The sequence below is a fragment of the Lissotriton vulgaris genome, chromosome 9 (genome assembly GCF_964263255.1).
Source record: "Lissotriton vulgaris chromosome 9, aLisVul1.2, whole genome shotgun sequence".
NCBI classification, from domain to species: Eukaryota; Metazoa; Chordata; class Amphibia; order Caudata; family Salamandridae; genus Lissotriton; species Lissotriton vulgaris.
In genome coordinates, this window is record NC_141697.1 from 720,400,062 (window position 1) to 720,423,775 (window position 23,714).

At 50.4% G+C, this 23,714-nt stretch overlaps 1 protein-coding gene and 1 long non-coding RNA gene across 3 annotated transcripts in view; one reads left to right on the forward strand and one right to left on the reverse strand.

Moving 5' to 3' along the window:
• Positions 1 to 23,714, forward strand: part of LOC147692168 (cytochrome P450 2C19-like) — a 405,626-nt gene that overhangs the window by 239,419 nt on the left and 142,493 nt on the right. The window lies entirely within an intron of this gene.
• Positions 7,043 to 22,989, reverse strand: LOC147692170 (uncharacterized). Its single transcript, XR_015300010.1, has 4 exons — positions 22,627 to 22,989; positions 22,412 to 22,590; positions 10,099 to 10,320; positions 7,043 to 7,323 (listed from the first exon to the last, which is right to left on the reverse strand). It is a non-coding gene; the product is annotated as an uncharacterized LOC147692170 (long non-coding RNA).

Sequence of the window (23,714 nt, forward strand, 5' to 3'; positions counted from 1 at the left end):
CACAGTGCACAACAAGCATGTTCACAATGTGGTCATTCTTGTAAGTTTACTCTTTTTAGGGCTTGTCTCTTTTGTTCTAAAACCACAGTGCACAATATTACATGTACCATGACTTTAGGTTTGTGGCAGTGTATTTGTTTCTCTTTCATAAGAGAAGTCATGAGTTTTTTTTGGGGTATTGGCCCATAAGATGCATTCTCATGTTAATTTAGTACATGGAAGTTTTTTTTAAACCTTTATTTGGAGACAAGCAGGGTCAAGGGAAGTGCATACACAATACATACAGACATTTATGGTCATTACAATGGTACGTCAGAACCAAAAAAATGATATACAAGTCGGTACAGGGCAGCAGACCAGTCAATACAAGGAGCAACATCGGAATGCACAGTGCAAATTAGAGAGCAATGATCCAGTATGTTCAGGCAAGCTAATGAGACAATACAATGCAGACATAGTCGATTAGCGCACAATAAATAAAAACAAAGGAAACACAGATGTAAGGGACACATAAAAGAAGGGTACCCGACAGGGATACGACCTCAGTTCCCAGCCATATACTTGTCATAAGGGGAACTACAGCCCCCAATAGCTCGCATGGAAAGGAGACAGCGTAGCCTCTCCCCCAACACTGGGAGATCAGCAGGTTTAATGTAAAATCCCAGCCCATCAAGATGCCATCAACCAATCCCTTCACGGTCCCCTGATTCAGAATCAGAGTCCTGCACAGCTCTGGTTAGGAGGTACACCTGGAGCGGGCTCCAAAAGTCCTTCGGTCTGCATCGGACAGGCATAAGGTCAGAATAGACGTTGTATTGATCCTGACAGTATATGAGGTCAGTCACCCACTCCTGAAAGCGCGGCACCCTGCCACGACCCCAGCAACAAGCAACCCTACGCCTAGCCAGCAGCAGGGCCACGTCAACAAATCTGCGGTGAGAGGCAGGCACGTCCTTAGAGTAGCCCAGCAACATCACTAAGGGGTCAAAGGCTACCCCATCCTCCGCCATAATCTGCAGGGCCTCATGAACCTGAGTCCAATATGCTAATACACCCGCACAACTCCAAGCCAAGTGCAGGAAGTCAGCGCCTTCCGCACGACATCTAGCACACCTGTCATCTTCCGCTAAATGAAACCGTAGTTTCCTCGCCGGGGTATAATAGTACCTCTGAACAAACTTATAGTGGATAATTTTAAGGCGACAGCTAGAAGAAACATTGGCCGTGAGCCCACAACAGTACTTCCACTGCTCGTCGGTAATGGGAGCACCCAACTCGGCAACCCACTGCTCGCGCACCCGATTGGCCGGGACCGAACGCTGTCTGCGAATAGCCCCGTATATTTTCGACACCAGGTGTCGTCCATCCGAAACCAACAGCACGTGGAGGGGGAGGGTAACCCCAGGCTCCGAAGGGAAATCTGAAAGCAGAGCACGCATGCCCTGCCGCAAGCGGATGAAATAGAACAGCTCTAGAGGGGAGCAAGCAGCCGCTCCAAAGAAATGAGCCTGCGTACGGAAGGCGCCCTCATGAAACATGTCGCCCCACGTGAGGATGCCCAGACGCTTACACATTCGCTGAAACCCCGCTTCCAACAACAGCGACAGATCAGGATGATAAGACAGAGGCAGAGCCGGCGAATAAAGAAAGGAGACGCCCAGCAATCGGGCCACCCGCTTCCAAGCATCCACCGTGCACGTCACAGTCGTGCGAGGTGTTTCCACGTCGGACACCTTGCCCAAAACCATCCCCTCCAGTGGGAGCGGGTGGGCAACCCAATGTTCAGCAGCAATCTGGGGCATGAACGGCGTGGGGCGCATCCAGTGATAGGCGTAGTGCGCCTGAGCGCTGAGATAATAAAGCTCGAAGTCAGGGACGTCGAATCCGCCATCAGCATAGGGCAACGTAAGGGTAGCCCAAGCCAACCGTGGCTGCCTGCCCCCCCAGAACAACCGCAAGAGCTCGGAACGGAGCCTGCGAAAGAAATAAGCACCAGGATGATACGGAAGGTTTTGAAAGAGGTAAAGGAAGCGGGGTAACACTACCATCTTAATAAGGGACGCCCTACCGGCCATGGAAAGAGGCAAGGACATCCACCTGGTAACATCATCTGCAAGTTTGGTAATAGCCACCCCATAATTAAGCCGAACCGATTCCTCTCTGTCCAAGGACACGACAATGCCCAGATAACGCAACTCCGAATCACACCATTCCAGAGGGTAGTCAAGGGGAAACCTAGCTACAGCAGCAGTGAGGGGGAAAAGTTGAGACTTCCGCCAGTTAATATGGACACCGGAGACCCCCCCAAAAGCGACCAGCTCTCGTAAGAGCGAATTAAGGTTGTTCTCAGGGTCCTTGACATAGAGTGTAACATCATCGGCGTATAAAGAATTACCGACCTGCCGCTGAAGACAATTAAAGGCGCTCTGCTGGTGAAACTGACGAATCCTGCAGGCCAGTGGTTCAATGGCTATAGCAAACAAGAGGGGCGAGAGGGGGCATCCCTGCCGAGTCCCTCTCGTAAGAGGGAACGAGGGGGATAGCACCCCATTCACCACCACCCTCGCCATCGGATCAGTGTATAAGAGCTTAACCCATGAGATGAAGATCCTGGGGAAACCCATTCGACAAAGAACATCAATAAGATAGCCCCACTCAACAGAGTCAAACGCCTTAGTGGCATCAAGAAAGATGGCGGCGACCGGGACAGTAGGATCAATGGTTGACACAAGCGAAAACAAGGTGCGAAGATTGTGGGAGGTAGCACGGCCAGGCACAAATCCCGACTGGTCAGGCAGCACAATAACGGGCATGAGTTCGGCTAGTCTTACTGCCAATACCTTCGCGAGAATTTTGACATCGCAGTTGAGCAATGAGAGGGGCCTATAAGAGCCCACATCCAACGGATCCTTACCCGGCTTAAGCAGCGACGTAATGGCGACCTCGCGCATGGAACCCGGCAGACGCCCCTCCTCCAGGGACTCCTCAAAAACCTCACGGAGCACAGGGGCCATTGTGTCCACATAACACTTATAAAATTCAGCAGGAAGGCCATCCAGACCGGCGGCCTTCCCATTAGACATGATGGCATTCCTGACCTCCTCCACCTCCAGGGGCCTGCCTAAGAACTCCCGATGACCATCCGATAACCAACACAGTGCCAGCTCATCAAGAAATCCGCCGTATCGAGTCTCACCCGTCTGCTGTGTCGTGTAAAGGTGTGTATAATGGTCAATAAAAGTACGCTGGATCTCCGAAGTGTCTCGGCAGCGAGTGCCATCCGGCGACACCAATTCCAGCACGTCAGACCCATGCCTTGGATGTCTAGTAAGGGCAGCGAGGACCTTACCGGGCCGCTCCCCTTCACAGTATCGCCTCGCCGTCCAGTATTTCCCCCTATGCTTAGCCTCTCTAGCAGCCTCCTCCTCATATTCGGAGAGCTTAGTACGGAACTGCGCCAGAAGATCGGGATCAGAGTCAACCTGCATCCTGCGTTCTAAGTCTCGCAAGTCAGCCTCCAAGCCCTCGAGGGTCCGAACAATCAGCCGAAGTACTCCACAACTTTTAGAAATAGTGACACCCCGGATAGTAACCTTGAACGCCTCCCAGATGACCTTGACGCTGTCCACAGAGCCTTTGTTCCTAGGGAAGAACGCCTCTACCTCCACACCAAGCTCCTCCCTGAACACCTGGTCAAGCAAAGCAGTCGGAAACAGACGCCAAGGTGGGCGCGGCCTATGCAACCCGGGGACGGATATAACAACCTTCACCGGACAGTGATCAGAGTACGTCCGAGCCAGATGTGTAGCCTCCCGTAGGCCAGCTCCCAGCCCCCTAGAGAGAAACACATAATCCAGTCTTGCCCATGAACGAGCATGTGTGGTGTAATGAGTGCCCTCCTTGGTGGCAGGGTGGGTGTACCTCCAGCTATCGACCAACCCGGCCTCTTTCACAATCCCCCGCAACACTTCTCTGGCCTGTACATTATACTGAGGGCTCCCCTCCGATCTGTCCGACTGGGCATGAAATGCAAGATTGAAATCACCTCCCCACACAATGTAAGTGGCATCCACAGCAAGAACATGACCCCACAAAGTGACAAAAAAAATTGGCGTATCGACATTAGGAGCATAGCAGTTAACAAACAACACAGTGTTCTGCCCAAGCCGCCCCCACAGTAGCACATAGCGCCCCTCAGGGTCCCCAACAAATCCCAGTTCCTGAAATGCGAGCGATCTTTTAACAAGGATAACAACCCCCCGAGCATAAGAAGAGTAGGAAGCAAACCTCCTGGCCGCAGCCCACCTCCCGCCAAAGTTGGGGGAAGGAGCGGGACGCAGATGCGTCTCCTGGAGGAGAGCAACATGAATAGCATGCCTGTCCAGGTACTGGATCACACTACGACATTTCCTGGCATCATTAAGTCCCCGTACATTCCAGGACAGAATCGATATCTGATCTATAACAGCAGTCGACATTACCCAGTTTCAGGGCCCCACAGGACCCAATAAGCAAATACAGGGCATCCAACTACCAGCAACAGCCAAAAACAGGTCCACACCCTAGGGCGCAGACACCCCCCCACAGACACTCCGCACATTCCCCAGCCATCTCCGAACCAATCAACCAAAAACACAACGACCCCCCCCCCAACCAAACCATCCATGCAACAAGCACTCAGAACATACAGCACGCCGCACGCCACCAATCCATCTCACGCGACCCCCAACTCGCACACGTGTTTCTCTTGCATAGCGCACCCCATCACGTGGCAGCCTAAGATGGCGGCCAGTGCACTCGGGCCCAAGATGGACGGCAGTACGGACCACATGATCCGTGCCGCCAGATAGAGAAATGAACCAGCCTAGATAGCGGGCACAGCACCACACCCGTGCACCCAGACAGCGGCAGCACCTATCATACCGATCCAGAGATCCTGGGCAACCAACCATGGACAGCTTCACTCCCGCCCCATCCACCCACCTGAGACCACCCCAACAATCAGGCCATACGCGTCCCCACCCCCCCCCCCCATTCCCCAACACACATCCAGTCAAACAACAAAGGACTAGAATCCAAAACAAAGGTACAATTGGGGCACACCCTCCGGGGAACCTTCCAGAGGTGCACGACACCACTCCCTCACGCCACGCCAGTGTCCGCGCCAACAAGTGTCAGACGGCCCCAGGCGCCGCGCGGGGAGGTGGGTGCCCGGAGCGCGACATCAGATAGCACCATCCCGCGGTGCCACACCGACCCCAGGAAACAACACGCACTCACGCAGCTCATAAAAGACATGACCCCCGCACCAACAAAAGTAAAAGCGGGCAATAGGAAGGCCGCAAATGCGGAGAAGGAAGGCAGTAGAACTCAATATGAAAGATACACGTCCAGAACACTTCAAAAATAGGAAAAGGAGAGACAAAGTCCAAAGTCACCACAATCAGGCGACCTCCTCCTCAGCCGCCGAATGTTCGTCCTCAGGGTCTCGATCGCCTCCCCGATCCGCAGCTGCTCGCTCGCGCCGGAGGCGATTCGCAAAATCCTCAGCATGCTGTGGGTTGGTGAAGAAATGTTGCTTAGCCTGGTGCGTCACTCTAAGTTTAGCAGGGTACAGCAAGGCGTAGTCCACTTGTAGTTCCCGAAGCTTCTTTTTCACCCCCAGGAACTTACGACGCTGATCCTGCACCATCGGCGTGAAGTCGGGGTACATGGTGAAAGACACCCCTTCGAAAGAGAGGGCCCTGTTAGTGCGGGCGGCCTGGAGGGCGGCGTCCCGGTCACGATAGTTCAAAAGGCGCGCAATGATGGGGCGCGGTGCAGCCCCAGAGGCCGGCCGAGGTCCCAGTGTCCGATGCGCCCTCTCAACGATGAACTGGGATGAGAACACTTCTGCCCCAACGGCGCCCACAAGTAGCCTCTCCACATAAGTCTCCATTTTGCCCACATTCGTGGATTCCGGCACACCTACAATGCGCACGTTGTTGCGCCTGCTCCTCGCCTCCAACTCCTCATTCTTAGCGGCAATGGCACGCAAGATATTGTCCATTCTCGCCAGTTGGGTGGTATGGGTGGTCGCCGTGCCATCATGGTCCGAAATGCGCTGTTCCGCCGCCGTCAAGCGCTCCTCGTGCACGTCCAACTTCTGGACAACCGCATCCATGCGCGACGATATCTTGTCCACTTTGTCCACTATCGTGGCAAACCCCTGCCTCATCTCCTGCATCATTTGGGCAAAGTCCGGTGGCGGCGGCTGCGGGACACTATCAGCGCCATTCGGGGGGGGGGACCGCGAAGTTCCGGCGTCCTGGAGCAAACGCGTCGCCCGCCTAGCCCCTCCAGAGTCAAAGGACAATTTGGATTGTTTAGTGTCCGGCTTCCCCATAATGGTGCGCTAGTGATGTAATGGGGGACAAAAAGCAAAGAGGATCGAAAGCGGACCAAGGGTACGGCCAAAAACAAAAGGCTCGAATCGTGGGGGCACGAGCAGGCCAGCGCGCCCCGCCACTCCCAACGACGAGAGAATGGCCGTCCCCGCTCCCAGTTCAAAGGAGCGAGCCCCCAGAAACCAAGAAGAAGATCCGGTGCGCCTCCGTGAGCAATGGTATCCGGGCAGGCAGATGCAGGAGCCAAGAGATAAGTCCGACAGCAAGGAAGAGCCAAACGGCTTGCCCGGCCAGCGAGCGGGCCCCGATGAAGAGGGGCGGAGCAAGGCCTACACCCCACGTGCAGAGCCCCGGACTGGCATGAGCAACGATGCCGGGCCAGGGGGCATCAGACTTCCAGAGCGCAAGTCGGGGAAACTTGGGGTCCCCGTAACTTCGGCCAGCAACCTCCAAATGGCCCAGGAGTTGGACCGTGGGTAGTCAGTCGGTATCCCAGTAGATCCGTGGGGTCAGATCAGGGCGCAGCGATGGTCAACAGGATCCCTAGGCGGATAACAGCTCCGGGCAGCGGGAGCCTCACGACAGTGCGGCCATTCCGCAGTGCGCCCTCTAGCGCCCCCCATGGAAGTTTACAAGAAATTTGGTACTGTTTTTTTGTGTAGTGCACATTATTCAGTAATTCTTTTTCATAGTACACTATCTTAATCTCTCCAGAGAGATAGATTTGTTTTCAGGTACTAATTTTTTTTTTTCTTATTCTGTGCACAATTCTCTCATGTTTATTGGGTGTTGTTCAGTGCACTATATTTTTCCATGTTGTTTAGTTAAGTTACTCTCACCACCGTCTTTGTATTTGGTGAGAGTTTGTGTTGTTATTAACTTTGCGCATGTCAGTATCTCTCCGGAGGTTGCCCATGTTAGTTGTTTTTAGGTCTCGCTGGGGAACGGAGCCTTTAGGCTCCGCCTCCAGAGAAATCTCTTGATTACAGTAAGGACTCTGGAATACGCCCCCCTGTCCCATTGGCTAGCTCCATAAATGGAGGCTAGCCATTGGAACAGAGAGGCGTCCGTCATGGCCGGAGGAGACTCGGGGGCGTTCCCGAGATTCTTTGGCTTTTGGCGACGTCACGCGACGCCGGGAACGCCCCCGAATCTGGTCCGGCCGGGCCGTGCTTGCTGCTGTCCTGCCTTCTTCCGTGTCCCTCCTCCCGCCGTCCCCCCTCCCCCCTCCTCGCTGTCCTGTGCATGTTTCCCGCCGTCCATTCCTCTCCCCCGCCTCCCGAGCCGCAGCTGATCCCGATCCGCTCTCCCCGCCTCCCTCTCCCCTCCCACAGCAGATCCCCGCCTCCCTCTCCCCTCCCACAGCAGATCCCCGCCTACCGGCTGCTGTGCCGTGCTGTGAGGTCGCCGTGTTCATCGACACGTGTTTGGTGCAGACTGAAGGTTTGTGAGCTTTCCCCGAGCAGAGCGCACTAAAATAACCTGTGTGCAGCTTCACCACCGCGACCCGGGATCAGTAAACCCCCGACGAAGGGCCCCGTACCTTGCTGGTACCAACGCGACCGAAAACGAGCCCGCTGCTCTCCGATTGGACGGGAGAGCCGAGCCCCCTCACCAAACGCCGCGACGGGATTGGCCCGTGCGGCGCAGCGTCACCACTGTTGCCGTGTGGTGATTGGCTAGGGCGAGGAGCGTCATCGCAGGCTTGACCCGGGAGCCGCACTGCCATAGGCTGACTCCCGGGTGCTTTGGAGGCTCGCCCGTTCTGCCGTGTCTGGATTGGCCCGCTCGACTGGAGGAGCCGAGAATTCACCGCGATCACCGCCGGGCCCGGGGAAGACTGACCTGACCTCGCCGAGGGACCTGAAAGAGTGCTCCAGCCCCCGGCCTGCCGTCTCTGCCCCCCGCTGCTCCCTGGAGAACCGAGAGCGGGCCGAGGAGCGTCCTGAGACCGGCCGGGCTGGAGCGCTAGTGAGCGCTCGCCGCGGGGTCCGCCTGGAAGGGAATCCCCCCTCCCAACAGCATTGCGGTGAGACGCGCTAGAGGCGCGAAGGGGTCTCAGTTTGTGGTGGATTCAAATTATGAGCGGCCCGGTAATTCTGTTGAGGCTGTTAACAGCCGTTACTTACCCCAGTGAAATTAGAAGTGTGAGGCAACACTGGAGTTCCACGGTGTTTCACCTCCTGCTCGCGTGCAGAGTCTCAATGCAGCACCTGGGCAAAAGCGTAAAATCGGCACAGTAAATCCGATTTCCGTATGTTGTTTCTCCAAAACTCCGAATTGCTGTTACTTTCCTGTCCCCTAATAACCAGGATCCCAGGCAGGTCATGGTAATTCTGGTGCGGGGAAATAAGGAAATGATCACGGGTCACGAGGTCCTCTCTTCTTTCCCTGGTGATCCTTTCCTGCCTGTCTTCACTCCATCCCCATCCTCTGCCCGCCGTTGGCTCTCTTCTCTCGTCCTCTTTCCTATCTGTCCCTCGCGTCTTTTTCACCCATAAGACTCCCTCCCCAGCTCCTCCCAATTCATCAGTCCCGTTCACACTTTTTTAAATGTCCCCCTACCTTCCCTCTCTTCTGCCCTCACTCACCCCTCTGCCCCAGCCGTCCCCTCTCGCGTTTCCCCTATATTTCCTTGTTGGTTCCCCGCTCTGCCTTTCCCTCTCTTTCTTCTCCTCGCACCCTACACAGCTCAACCTCCTCCATTCGCCGTCCCTCCTGCCCGCTCACCGTTGTCCTCACACACTCCTCTCCATTTCGGATGCCCCCTCCTTTCCTTTCTCCCTCCCATCCTCTCACATCCTCCATTGATACATTGTACTCGCCCTATCTTTCTTTTGCTTTCCTCTTCCAAATGTACCTCTTGCCCTCTCGGCTCATTCCATGACCCGCCGCTACCCCTTTACTCCGTCCCCTTTCCCTCTCTCTCTCTCTCTCTCTCTCCCTCTCTCTTGTGCTTTCTCCACATCTTTGCCTCTCAGCTTTCTTTCTTCCCTCTTACAGTTTCGGTTTCTCTCGTTCTCTCACTCTCTCTCCCCTCCTGCCGTCTCTTTTCCTCTCACCCCTCCTCTTTCCTCGCTCAATCTGTGCCCCTCGTGTCTGCTCTCTCTGGTCACCAGAAGAGACAGCGCCTCCCACCGCCGCAAAAACGCCCGCCATAGAAAGAGCGCAAGGGACAGGAAACGAATAAACAAGGGAAGGAAAGACGCACAACCAAGAGTGGAACACTTAAAGCTGCTCCAGAGAGGGGGAGCCGAGCAGGTCCGCCTGGAAATGTACATGTGTAGAGACACTTCCTCGGGAAGGTCCCCCCTCCCCCCGATCAGACCCTTTCAATTATTCAATAGCTAGAGCAGACCAAGTGACTGCCAGGTGCAATACATCAGGCTTAGGAAGGGCTTTCATTAGATTCGGAGAAATTCACGCTGCTCTCTCCCTCCATCCCTCCGCCCTCACTCCTGTGTGGGTGGCTCTGTGTGTGTGTGTGGGTGGCTCTGTGTGGGTGGCTCTGTGTGTGTGTGTGTGTGCGTGTGGGTGCAAATGCAATAGGTCTCACATTTGCGAAAGATTAAGCTATTGGCATTGTAAATGACAATGCCATTTATTTATCTGTTTTCAAAACCAACACATAAATAAAAAAAATTGTCATTTACAATGACAATAGCTCTAACTTTTACAAAGGCGAAACCGTTGCATTGTAAATGCTTGTTACCCTCTGTGGTTGCATGGTTTCTCTTACCTTGATCCATGGGTCAGTTTACTCTGGGCGTTTTATTCTTAATACTTGTTTGGTGTTTTCCACTTTAGCCCAGTTTGAATTTTTCTTGTGTTTAATTTTCTTCTTATATGTGATAGTGAGGGTTGAGTAAGTTTACTCTTTTCCTTTACTGTTTATTCGTTTTCTCCTGATTTGTGCTGTCCTTTTCTAGCTGTACTGTAGGAAAGCTTTATTCGAGTTGCATACTCATAAAAGCACAACATATATTTTAAAACTTCACAATTGATAATAAAACATTTAGTCAGATACATATTTATAAAACAGTTGTGCAAGTTTGATCAATATAAAAATTAGCACAGATTTAAAACAATAATCAAAACACATTTGAAGAGAGAGCTCTCCGCCTAATGGACCAGGCCCACCCCAAATACTTAGCTATTCCCATGACAATAGGCTCCTCCGTGGTGGTACAGATAATTCTCTGAGCCTCAACAGCACTGGATGTTAGCTGGAAAAACAACTTCCTGTCCATAGGGACAGTTATGCTGTCCCAATACTGTTCTAATACGGGACACATTTTGCTTTCCAAGAAACGACCACTTATCAAATCAGATTTTACCCCCCTCCAAAGCCTACCATCTATCCACTCCCAGTATAGAGTTTTGAGTGTGTTTTTGCTTGGGAAAAACTTCCCCCGCGGGATTATCATAGAGGTTGGAAAGACCCAGTTCACCTAACATTACCCTTAAGTTTTTCAACCATGCTATTTTATGGAAGGTGTGTGAGAAAAAAGGGGTATCCCCGACTAGAGTTCCTAATTCGGGATAGGTATAGTATTTGAAAGAAGGGTAATTAGGAACTGGTTTAAAGAGGAGGGCAGAGACGGACAATTGACAGCAAGAACTAGCAGAGAACAAAATGTGTGATACAAAATTGTGCCTTTTATTTTATTCAAATGTTATTCTAATAAAAAACATCATTATTTTATTATAAGTAATTGTCATGTGCATATCTCCACTATACATGTGACTTTTCAATCTACATATATACACATATTATTGCATCCTATACACATTTTAGAGTAGTTCATTTATGCTAGAAAGTGGAGTACAAAATTGTTTCAGCACACTGTACATAAAAACATGGCTAGGTATGACATCTACGCGCGTTTCGGCTGAGGGCCTTCATCAGGGAGCCATGTGAGTATCCAAATGGACCTGAGTAAATAGATGGTGCCGATTCTCACAACAGGGGAAGGGGTAGAGAAGTCTGGACCTACGGGGTGCTTTGTGATTAAGGCTTGAGCGCTGTATTATTTGTCTATTTTCGTGGACCTTTTGTTAAATCGATTAGCGCTTCAATATTATTGGGCTGTGGAGATGGTCTTGTAAAATTACAGGGTATACATATTCCGGGCGCACAAGAGATATTACGCCGGTAACCTGTAGGGTGGGCTCATAAATTCTCTAGGTGGGGGTCTTTTGGACGTTTCTTGTTGTATTGACAATCTTTAAGCTGCGTCCACTGTATTTTGCAATTAGGGGTCTGTGTGCTTCAGGTGGCGCTGACAATCTGTCTTTAGACCGCGTCCACTATGTCTTCACTGGGGGTCTGTAAACTTCTAAGGTTTAGTTGACTGTCATGTTGGAGGCGGTGCGGGGACAATCTAATAGTTGTCTCTCGTTCGCATTCCGATTGTGGGGTCTGCTGGCATCTGACCCGGTGGGGCCAAGGGTGACCCCCAGTGAAGACATAGTGGACGCGGTCTAAAGACAGATTGTCAGCGCCACCTGAAGCACGCAGACCCCTAATTGCAAAATACAGTGGACGCAGCTTAAAGATTGTCAATACAACAAGAAACGTCCAAAAGACCCCCACCTAGAGAATTTATGAGCCCACCCTACAGGTTACCGGCGTAATATCTCTTGTGCGCCCGGAATATGTATACCCTGTAATTTTACAAGACCATCTCCACAGCCCAATAATATTGAAGCGCTAATCGATTTAACAAAAGGTCCATGAAAATAGACAAATAATACAGCGCTCAAGCCTTAATCACAAAGCACCCCGTAGGTCCAGACTTCTCTACCCCTTCCCCTGTTGTGAGAATCGGCACCATCTATTTACTCAGGTCCATTTGGATACTCACATGGCTCCCTGATGAAGGCCCTCAGCCGAAACGCGCGTAGATGTCATACCTAGCCATGTTTTTATGTGCAGTGTGCTGAAACAATTTTGTACTCCACTTTCTAGCATAAATGAACTACTCTAAAATGTGTATAGGATGCAATAATATGTGTATATATGTAGATTGAAAAGTCACATGTATAGTGGAGATATGCACATGACAATTACTTATAATAAAATAATGATGTTTTTTATTAGAATAACATTTGAATAAAATAAAAGTCAAAATTTTGTATCACACATTTTGTTCTCTGCTAGTTCTTGCTGTCAATTGTCCGTCTCTGCCCTCCTCTTTAAACCAGTTCCTAATTACCCTTCTTTCAAATACTATTTTATGGAAGGTGTCCATTTTAATTATTGCCAGAAACCCATCGGCGTAGTGCTTAATCTCGGGAGTGGACCAAAGTCGTCTCCAATATAAAATAGGACGCAATCTAGCTCGATCGCTGACAGATCTTCTCCCCAGGTCGAGACTAAGAGGGATTAGTGGGGTGCTCTGGGGGAGTCCCGTAATTCCCCTAAGGAACCTGTTCTCTGCTATCTGTAGGGAAGTAAACTTATCAAAACCCCACAGCTCGGCCCCATATAGGGCCGACCCTTTTGCCCTTGCATCATATACAGCAAGGACAGGTTTTATGGGCTTTGTTTTTAATCTTTTGTGCTCCACCCGTAGTGCCCCCGAAATTTGCTGATGTTTCAAAAACAGCTTTTTCTATGTGGTGGGACCAGCCGTGGTTATCTGCTATTTGTACCCCCAGGTAGGTAAACTCCCTTACTACCTCCAGCCCGATGTTATTCATGTATATCCTAGGGCGAGGTTTACATCCTCTGGAAAAAGCCATCAACTTAGTCTTACCTATGTTTACTTCAAGGCCATGCTCCAGACAGAACTCATCAAAGATATTCAAGGCACACTGTAGCCCAGCCGGGTTCTTAGACCTTTGGAAACGTATCGACGACGAACATCAGGATTGGAACCCTGATGCCCGCTAACGAAGGTGCATCCACACTAGCGTCCAGCATCCTGCCAACTATCCCATTAATATATAATGTAAAAAGCAAGGGTGCCATGGCACAGCCTTGGCGAACCCCTCTTTCCACTGGAAAGTCGATGGAGGTTTGGCCATTCAACCCCCCACTGGACTTTAGCAAAATTGCTCTCGTGCAACCTCATGATTAGAGTGAGCAATTCCGCTGGAATGCCTATCCTATTTAAAACTGTCCAGAGCTTACTTCTTGGAACTAAATCAAAGGCAGCCCGCAAGTCGACAAAAGCGACATACAGGCTGCCCTTGCCAAGAAGTACCGTCCCCCACCGCAGCATAGTAAAACAAAACACCTGATCAATGGTGCTAGTGGCCCTCCGGAAGCCTGCCTGGAAGGGGGAAAGGGAGTCAATTTCGTCCACCCATTCCATAAGTTTGTTTACCACCATCTTCCCAATTACTTTTTGGATAGTGGCAATCAAACTTATCGGCCTATAATTAGCCGGGAGGGATCGGTCTCCTTTTTTATGGATCAGAATAATAATAGCTCCCTTCCATTGGTCTGGGACTAGCGCACCTTTTGCGATGGCATTCCCCAATAAAAACACATACCTAACCCACCTGTTTTTGTCATTTTTAAAAACATCTGAGGGTATCCCATCTAAACCGGGGGCCCTACCCCCTTGTGTGGAACTTATTGCAAGTTCAACTTCTTTGGCGGAAAACAAATTGTCTTTGGGAAATGCAGCTAAAATTGCATCCCCTCCCACCATCTCCTTTGTCTCTGCATATTGGGGCCTGAAATAGTTCACCCAAGCGTACTCTGCAACAATATTATCTGGTTTGTTTGGGGTACCGCCTCTGCCCCACTTCACTATCTTCCAGAAAAGCCTGGAATCCTTGGTCTAGAGGCCTCTTTTAGTTCATCCCAATACTTCTCATCCCACGTTTTCTTTGCCATGGAAATGCTTGTATTGTATTGCTTCCTTGCTGCTATAATTGCTGCCTTGTCCCCATTTCTAATAGCATTTCTCAAGGTTAATCTGGCTGCCCTGCACTCTCGATTGAACCACCTAGCTGGTTTGGTGGGTACTGTACGATTTCCCTTACATGCTCTCACAAAATGGGGTTTTAAAAGGGAGAAGAGATTGTTATGAATATCAGTAATTGTACTAGATCCTGGGACTGTAGAGCTTGCTAGTTCCATGGAGACAATTGCGTTATCCACCTCGGAAGCGATAGAGTCCATAGATGCTGCATTCGCCAACACACATGGCCATTTAAGTCTGCGCATATCATTTGCCATGTCTGGGAGCAACCCATCACTTGCTTGGAGATTGGGCTGTGGTAACTTCCACCAGGTATGGGTCACACAAAGGGTGTTGTGATCACTTTCTATCCTGCCCTTGATTTCCATGTCACAAACCCCCTGCCAGAGGTTAAGACTACATATAACGTAGTCTATCCTACTTCTGTTGTGACCATTATCATATGTACACACACCCTCCTTGTCTCCCTTTGTTCTTCCATTGAGGGCTCTCATCCCATGTTCCAAGCACATAGTATTTAGGAGAAGTATATCCTTTGTCCAGCGTTTAACAGGAGCTAGATTCAGATAAGGGACTCCCCATAGATTGTCCTCCTCCTGCCCCAATGGATCTTCAGTACTATCTAAGGGTTCGAAGGTCCTATTTAGGTCCCCAGCTATTATTATTCGATTTCCAAGGGACTTGGTTTGCAGAGAATTAGATAAGGCCTCTAAAGTGGGGGAACTCCCAGTATTGGAGCCTCTGGCATAGACATTATACAGATCTATCACACCCCACTTTGCTGATGAAATTCGCAACATTAAAATATCTCTACAACCCAGATCCCACATTTTCACAGTGGTATCAAAGTTCTGCCTAATCCAGACTGTGAGGCCTCCCATAGGTCTACCCCTGACACCTCTACTTGCTGGAATCGAAAAATTTAAATAACCTGGGAGATAAATAGGATCACAAGCCCATGTTTCCTGTAGAAGGCATAGTTCAAACCCATTAATAAAATCAATCCATGATTGCGACATCAGCTTACTCCCCAGTCCTGCAATATTCCAAGATATAAAACTCCCTGGAGCAGATCCATCCCTGCATACTGTTCTTGTAATGGGCAGTCTAGGGGAGTTCATTGGACTACCACCCTGCTCTCCCCAGTTTTGGTCGTTACCCGTGGTGTTTTGTTCAACTCCTTGAGAAACAGTAGTGCTTAAAACAAATGGTTCCCCACTCCCCAAGTTTTGCATTAACCCCCCGACAGCTTCCTCCTCAAATACAGTCCTTTCACCATCATTTGTTTCATTTGACACAACATCAGTATTCAATGCAGGGACATCAGGGTTCCAACAAGACTTCCAACAAGATGTACCTCCCCTGTTGTGACAATAGTCAAACTTTGGTCAACAACCCCAATTCAAACATTGCATGCCTTCCAGATAGTTGTAGTTTAAACCATTACTGTGGGTTTGCCATTGCAATGGGGTAATGGATGGTGGAGCAACCCTTACCATCGGGGGTTGTTAGAGCTGTTTGGGTTCCTAGGCCCTCCTACTTTGGCACATATTTGCCTTGGGTAAAAAAAGGTGAGGTCCACAATGCCAATTCCACCACTACTTGTACCCCAACCCTGCCTTGTTATCCAACCAGCCACCCTGGGGTCTTGAAAATTAATAACAATACAGTCCCCCCCAGATTTTTAAGAGTGTAGCCAATCCAGTCAATCCTCCTTACCCCTATTATCAACCCATCCACTTCCCCCGGTAATGGTCTATTTACCCTTCACCAGTGCATTACTTTATTTTTGAGCATCTGGAAGGTTTCTCTTTGTCCAACCAAAAGAGGTGGTACATTGGTGAGGACCGCGACGTAGGGATGGGAGTCCGGGGTAAGATTCACAGGAGGTATCCTTTGAGGTGGCTTCGCTGGATAAGTTGGTGAATGTCTGGTTGCTGGGACATTGGGACAGGGTATAGGGATATTTGATGTTCGCTGGGAGTTAGTGGGTACAGCATTGCTTGGCCTGGAACTGTTGATACCCCCCGCTCCAACATTAGGGTGGGGTTTAAGAATGCTTGGTGAGGGCTGGGGGTTATTTGGAACAGTGGTACTACTTTGCGGGCACTCTTTATTATTGCCCTTTGGCACCGGGTCTGGGACCTTAGTTACTTTTTCTCCTGTACTAGTACCCGTACGGGCTAGCACTACAGGGTTGGGCGATTGACTTGGTCCCTTTTTCTGAGACACGTTTGTAGTTCTACCTGACGGGGGTTTTGATTCTAGAATAGGCAGGTTTTTTGTCTTTCCCGTGCTTGCTAGTCTCAATTAATCTAGGTTATGATTTGATTAATGACTTTCAGCCATATTCATGAAGTGAAATTGCGCCCGCAATCGCTGCGAAAATGCAATTGCGGGCGCAATTGACGTAATCGGCATTCAACATCAAAAAAGCGAATTCGCGAACACATAATAGCGAATTCGCTATAAAAATCTCAGAGTCCCGGTAGCCGATCATTAGCGAATCGGAAAATGCGACAAACCACAGATTCTGCGAAATAAATTGTGAATTCGCTAAATAATCGCTATCGCCATTCATAAAAAATCGCTAATAGCGAAAAACCCAAAAATTGATGTTTGCGCGGCGCAAATTAAGGAGAACTCAAACCAGGTGGTAACCATAAAAGCCATGAAAAAATTACATTTGAAAAACCGTTGGCCAATCAGCAACAGGTTCAGGCCTGACCAATCACACATAAGGACATTCAGCAACAGCATTTGGAGTGCCACAATGCCAGGAATGTACATGGTGGTGAGGCGTCGAAGGCTACAGCGAACAGCACAGAGGAGACGCAGGATCCAGGACAGAATTTTCCTCCAGCGGGTAACCTTGCTGGGCCAAACCAGAGAGCAGATATATGCAAAATATAGGCTGAATGGGGAAATGATACTGCAGCTAATACAGGACCTTGACCCCCTGATGCAGCACTCAACAAGCTGTACCAATGCGGTGCCTACACATGTGCAGGTATTGTGTAGCCTGCACCTCCTGGCCTCCGGGAGTTTCCAGGGGATAGTAGCGGCTGCTGGGGGGATATCCCAGCCCACCATGTCACGCTGCCTCCACACTTTCTTTGACGTTATGCTCACCCAGCTACAGCGTCACATCAAATTTCCCACGAGCCAACAGGAATTGGACTTGACCAAGCTACAATTCTACAATGTAGCCCATTTTCCCCATGTACTTGGATGTATAGACTGTACCCACGTCGCCATCTGCCCACCAGCTGCCACAGAGTATATGTTCCGCAATAGAAAGTCTTACCACTCCCTGAACATACAGATGGTGTGCAATGCTAAGTCATACATCACTGACATTGTGGCCCAGTACCCAGGGAGTACCCATGACTCCTTTATATTCCGGCACAGCGGCCTCCACTCACGACTGGTCAGGGGAGAGTTCGGTGAAGGCACCTACTTGGTAAGTGCACTTTGTCAACAATGTCACATTGCTATGAAGTAACTGCGCAGCACAGCCAATCACCATCTGCTCCTCTCATTCAGGTGACAGTGGCTACGCCCTCCGTGAATACCTCCTGACCCCTTACTTCAACCCTGCCACACCCCAGCAACGGCGTTACAATGCTGCACACATACGGACAAGGAATTGCATAGAAAGGACATTCGGCCTGCTCAAGAGCAGGTTCCGCATACTGCACAAGACAGGTGGGGCCATGTATTACAGTCCAGCAGTGTGCTACCGCATTGTGGCTGTCTGCGCAATACTACATAACATGGCAACCAAGCGCCGGATACCTGTCGACATCTCTGGCAGTGAATCTGAAGGGGACGACCGGCCACCTCCACATGTAGAAGGACACAGGCGCCGCAACCACATCACTACAAACTGTTTCTAGTGCACACATACCACTATCACAACACTGCACCCATGCATGACGAGTGAAATAATGACATGAGTGTGTATAAAGTATGACCTTTCATCTTTAATGTTACATCACAATAAATTGGCCTTCAAAAAAATAATTGTCTGATGGGGAGTGTATTACTCCATACCTCCCCATGTTGGGGTAGGGGGTTTGCAGGACTCAACTGCATGGCCTCCCTCATGTTTTTACAGTCCTCAGCGATGTTGACGACGAGACGCCCCAAGTCGTCTCTCCGCATTCTCAGGGACGGTGTTGGCCCTACTCCCTGATGTTGGCCGGCTGCTGCGGCGAGGTGGAGGCAACGGTGGTAAGGAGGCACTGCTATTGGTCGACGCAGCCTCACTTGCGTCGTCACCACCCTCTGCTTCATCCCGGCCAGTGGCCTGTCTGCCAAGCACAGCTGCAGTGAGTAGGTCGAGTGACCGGGCCACATCCTGGCAACACTGCACCATTTGTGCCTGCATAGCGAGTGACCGACGTGCCACCTGAGATGTGACGTGGACAACAACATGGTTAGACCTAGTGTAGGCCGATAGGCGGGCCAGTAGTTGTTGGTGGCGTCTACGGGTCATGTCCTGCTGTGAGACAAGCAGCTGGTTGTTCTGTCTCACAGCTGCTGTCATCTGGGCAATATGTTGCCCATTTGCCTGCATCTGTGCAAGCATTGTTGCCATGTGGCGTGCCTGCGTGCGATGCACCGCCAGCATGCGGCGTTCAATTACCAGGCCTGGGTCTGGTGTTTCTAGTGCCCTGCCGGTGCCTGCTGGGCCCTGGCGCTGCTGGCGCCTCTGTGCGATGGTCTGTGCCCTGCCAGCTGGTGTGTGCCTCGTCTGCCTCCGAGGCTCTGGTGGTGGAGGCTGTACCACTGCTGTGGCGGCACGGGGTGTTGGTGCAGTAGCTGGTGCTGGCTGCACTGCAGTGGATGCAGGGGTGGCCCTGTCGGCACGGGGTGTTGGTGCTGTGAGTGGTGCGGCTGCAATACTGCTTGATGTGATGTGCCAGGTTGTTGGGAGGACTGTCCCTCACCCTCAGTGTCCTCCGGGCTCTCAGCAATGTGTAGCGCAGCACTATCGGTGCTGGCTTGATCCCCTGCACCTGTAATGTGAAAGGGTGGATGATTAATGTTATGTGTCTTGCACAGGAAAATTTGACACATGCACGCAGCCTTGCTTTCCCTGACTGGGTTTTGTTTAGACTTAGCAATGAGTGCTCTGGCACTGTTGGGCTGACTGCGGGCTCATGATTACACTACAAGTACCACAATGCAATTGGGCTTTTTTGGTGTGCTTGGTCTGCATATTTGGGGATGTCATGGTGCTAGTTCAGGACGTATGGGCATTGTTAGGGGACTGGGTCGCAGTCGCATGGCACTTACCTTGACTTTGTTGTTGGCCGGGTCGAGAGGAGTCCAGCTGAATGACCCCACGCAGGCTGCTGGCGCTATGGTCTCCTCAATCATGTTCTCCAAGGGGGTATTAGGTGTGGCTAATGCATCCCCTCCGCCGGTGCCCAGTTGGTCCCCAAGCCGCAAAGCAATCCGCTCCTTTGAACGTCCTCGCAGGTCATACCAGCGCTTCTTGATGTCGTCGATGGAGCGCTGGGTGACACCGACGGAATTAACCTGGGCGCGGATGCGCTGCCAAATCCTGCGCTTCTCGGGCTCTGGCACCCTCAGAGAGTCTTTACCAAACAGCTTCCCATAGTCATTGCACACCCCCTCATTGACATACTCCAATTCAGCTTCGGAAAATTTCCTTTTCCTTTTCCTCTCCTGCCCACTGCTCCCTGCTGCATCCTGGGACATCTTTCTGCACTTTCCTTCAGGCTGGGGTGCTGCAGGGTCTTGCTTTTGGAGCTCCAAACTTTACTGCTGCCACTCCCTGGCTCTGTGTTCGGTTTGTGGGTGTGGTGAGACTACTTCCTGGTTGTGATGTCATCAGTGGGCTCGAAATGCGCCTTCCCGTTTTTGTGATCTCGCTGTTAGCGAGATCGCTAATTGCGATATCGCTATTTGCGAGATCGCTATTTCGGCATGGGAAATTGCCGAAACTGCGATTATTTAGCGATTGCGGCTAGATCGCAATCGCCAATTGCGATCGAATGCGAATCACAATTTTTCCGCGCTTTTTATCATGAATGCCATTTTGCGATTCTCAAATAGCGATACGCTATTTTTCGCTATTTGCTAATCGCAAAATGGTAGCTTCATGAATCTGGCAGTTTATGTGGAAAAAATTGTCTAAGGTGGCCTGCTCAAAATGATCCAAACGGTTAACTAGCTTGTTAACTTGAACCTCTATGGGTGTCAAAAGCGTCCTTAATAGCTTTTCCAACTCGGGTATCAGGAGATCTGTCGAAAGGGCATTCACAGCCAACCCATTCCCCTGGGAGTCATTAGAAGAAGGGTTTAAGCTTGCCAAGTCCACATTTCCCCCCTCATTTGATAGGTCACCACTTTCGCTAACCCCACTATTCTCCTTTTGGGTAGGTAAGGGTTTTTTCGTGATTTTCTTAACCTTGTTAGGGGGTTTTGAGGAATAACATTTCCTCGGAGCAGTACTTCTTTTTCTTTTTGCGCATGGTTTTGAATCAGACACACTAGCTTCAACTATACTAGATGGGGAGTCTATGGGATTTACAGATGGAGTTGTGGACAGGGTGGTAATATCCAATCTCGGTGGCAAACCACCCTCAGGCTCCATAATTAAAGGGGAAACATTGGGTATTTCAAACACAGCAGGCAGGCTTATGGAGGACAAAGGGTTAACCAATGCCGGGAAGGCTTGCGGCAGGCGTTTTTCTGTAGAACTTTTAAGGAGCTCAATAGACAGCCTACGCTCAGCTCGTTTTTCTGCTAAGGAGATCTCCTTATCAATATCATGGACAACACGATTAAAAAATTTGTCTAAAGGGCCAAGGATGGTTGGTCTACCCTCAGCCTGAGAGGGTGCCAAGGTGGTGCTATTTTGCGTAAGAGACATTACTTAAAGCCCCCCACAACAAAACTACATATATTTGATCACAATAGGGCACAAATTTAAATGAGTCAGTGTAGTCCACCAAAGTAGCAAGAAAAATATTGGTCCTACTCGTCAATGGGGTGGCCCAGCCCGGCCTCCTTCGGCCCCTGACGGCCACAGACGGTCCCGCCCTTGTCCCGGGCTTCTCCCGGTCGCTCCCGCGCGCTCCCGCGCAGCAGCAAGGACTACTCCTTATTTGTAAGGGAGGTATTCAAGGGCGGGGCGAACAGGGAGAGCGACCAGGTGGAGGTGATTACAGCGCAGGGACTCCTGGGCAATGGAGTCCCTGTCCCTCGCCTGGCGCTCGCAGCCCTGTGCTTCCTCCTCATGCCCACGGTGTCCGATGGTAAAATCCTCAGGGAAGCGCCCTGACACACAGGTGAAGCGGGACCCGTGCAGCGGGTTCCGCGAGGTCTCCCAGCAAAGAAAGGCAGTCCAGCGGGGGGAAAGCAGCACACAAGGGTTCTCCTTCCTCAAAGCACAGAAAGTGTCTCTACCAAAGCAGCAGCTTGCAGGCACCTTTCACTCGGTGTTCAAGGGCGGGGCAAACAGGGAGAGCGATCAGGTGGAGGTGATTACAGCGCAGGGACTCCTGGGCAATGGAGTTCCTGTCCCTCGCCTGGCGCTCGCAGCCCTGTGCTTCCTCCTCATGCCCACGGTGTCCGATGGTAAAATCCTCAGGGAAGCGCCCTGACACACAGGCGAAGCGGGACCCGCGCAGCGGGTTCCGCGAGGTCTCCCAGCAAAGAAAGGCAGTCCAGCGGGGGAAAAGCAGCACACAAGGGTTCTCCTTCCTCAAAGCACAGAAAGTGTCTCCACCAAAGCAGCAGCTTACAGGCACCTTTCTCTCGGTGCTCAAGGGCGGGGCAAACAGGGAGAGCGACCAGGTGGAGGTGATTACAGCGCAGGGACTCCTGGGCAATGGAGTCCCTGTCCCTCGCCTGGCGCTCGCAGCCCTGTGCTTCCTCCTCCTGCCCACGGTGTCCGATGGTAAAATCCTCAGGGAAGCGCCCTGACACACAGGCGAAGCGGGACCCGCGCAGCGGGTTCCGCGAGGTCTCCCAGCAAAGAAAGGCAGTCAGGCGGGGGAAAAGCAGCACACAAGGGTTCTCCTTCCTCCTCCTTTTCTAGCTTACCTGGCCAGTAGGTGTGATTTGAACTGCCATTGATGGTTTTCCTGCCTTTTCTTTAACTTTCCTTTCTTTTTCGTGTTTAGAGAGGAGGATGAGTAATATGTCTATTATGGGATTTAATATGGAATCTCTTTTTGTATTTAGTATGCTTCCTCATCTCTCTTCTATTGTCTTTACTTTTACTGCTGGTTCTTCAGCTCTCTTTTATTCTATTTTACTGCTGGTTCTTCAGCTCTCTTTTATTCTCTTTTGTTCGTTTTTACTTCTGGTTCTGCACACTCTTATGCTTTTCTGTGGTGTGTTATTTTCTTACCTAAGTTTCTTTCTTTGTGTTCTTTTGAGAAAGAAGGATATGTAATATCTTATTAAGTATGTTCACATCTCTTCCTTGACTCCGCCAGTGGAATTCTGTAAATGTGATGTCGTTTAGAATGTTATGATTGGATTCATCACAGTTGGTCTTGGGCTGAGCACCTAGCCAGGCGCTCCTGGTGGGGCTTTCATCTTCTTTGTAACTTCTTGTAACTTGTGCTAATAAATGTACCTAAAAGCTACCTTCAGTCTGGACCCAAGTTACTACAGTATGTTACAACAGGGTTCTGTTTATGACTCGTTCATGAGGAGAAGGGGGTCCAGCAGCCCTTATTGAGCCAGATACAGGATCAGCCTCAGATAAATATGCTAAATTTGTCCCAGTATAATTTGCCTGCACCAGGGCACATTTTTCAGCACCTACACTTTGGCTGCTTTGTGCTCGGAGAAGCAACCCACAAGATATGAAGGGAGGTTTCTTATTTTCATTTCGAGCTGGACCCAACAAAGACTATACTTAAAAGGGACATGTGCCCTCCTTTTGATTAAGTTTTATCCTGGCTGGGTTCAATTTGCCAAACACCTTGCGGTCAATGCCATGGCAAGCTTGTTGTCACTTCACAAGTCCTTAAAATTCAAACTATGATTCGGAGGCACATTTTGACTTTGTTGAACCGCTTTATGCAATAGATATACAGGCACTGTAAGGATATCACAAGTCAGTAGGAGTAATTGAACTAGTAACTATTTATGTGCACATACTACTTTATTTAATATTTAGTTTCTTGCTGTTCATGCCATCGGTGTTAGTTACAAGGTGCCGGAGCCGCTGATCACCCGAATTGGTTGTCATTATATGTTAAGAGTGCTTGACCTGGAGAATCACAAAGACAGAATTTAAAAAGTAACACAGTTGTTGGGGTTGTCTGTACTAATGAAAGGATCTGTGTGATAAAAGCAGTGACCCATTGAGCTAACAATTTAAAACACGAAT